The 312-nt window shown below is 36.5% G+C and overlaps 1 long non-coding RNA gene across 1 annotated transcript in view; it reads right to left on the bottom strand.

Annotated features, from left to right (window-relative positions):
• Positions 1-225, bottom strand: part of LOC107572270 (uncharacterized) — a 2,521-nt gene extending 2,296 nt beyond the window's left edge. Inside the window, exon 1 of the long non-coding RNA XR_001607311.1 lies at positions 152-225. This is a non-coding gene — a long non-coding RNA (uncharacterized lncRNA). The remainder of the gene's footprint in view (positions 1-151) is intronic.
• Positions 226-312: the final 87 nt, after the last annotated feature.

Genomic DNA, 312 nt, shown 5'->3' with positions numbered 1-312 from the left:
CACTTTCGATAAAAGCGTCTGCTAAATGACTAAATGTAAATATAAATGTAAGAGAGAGAATAATATTCTTAATAGAATTTACAGTATTTAAAGTGGTTTTAGTTAGGTGTTTGTGGAAGTTTAGTGGAAGAGGTTGATTTTTAGCCCTTACCCTCTATTCAGCAGTGAATTATCCACCCATTTCATGTTGCCCTCCTGCTCTGCGTCAGACAAACCAATCCACACTCTCTCTGTGGTGAATGAAGATATGAACCTCTGTGTGTGGAGAGGAATAACAAGGAATAAGTGTGATTTCTCTCATTCATTAACAGA

The sequence above is a fragment of the Sinocyclocheilus grahami genome, unplaced genomic scaffold, assembly GCF_001515645.1.
Source record: "Sinocyclocheilus grahami isolate Dianchi unplaced genomic scaffold, SAMN03320097.WGS_v1.1 scaffold1726.1, whole genome shotgun sequence".
NCBI classification, from domain to species: domain Eukaryota; kingdom Metazoa; phylum Chordata; class Actinopteri; order Cypriniformes; family Cyprinidae; genus Sinocyclocheilus; species Sinocyclocheilus grahami.
Note: the sequence above shows the minus strand (reverse complement) of the source record. Positions and strands in the feature narration are given on the sequence as shown.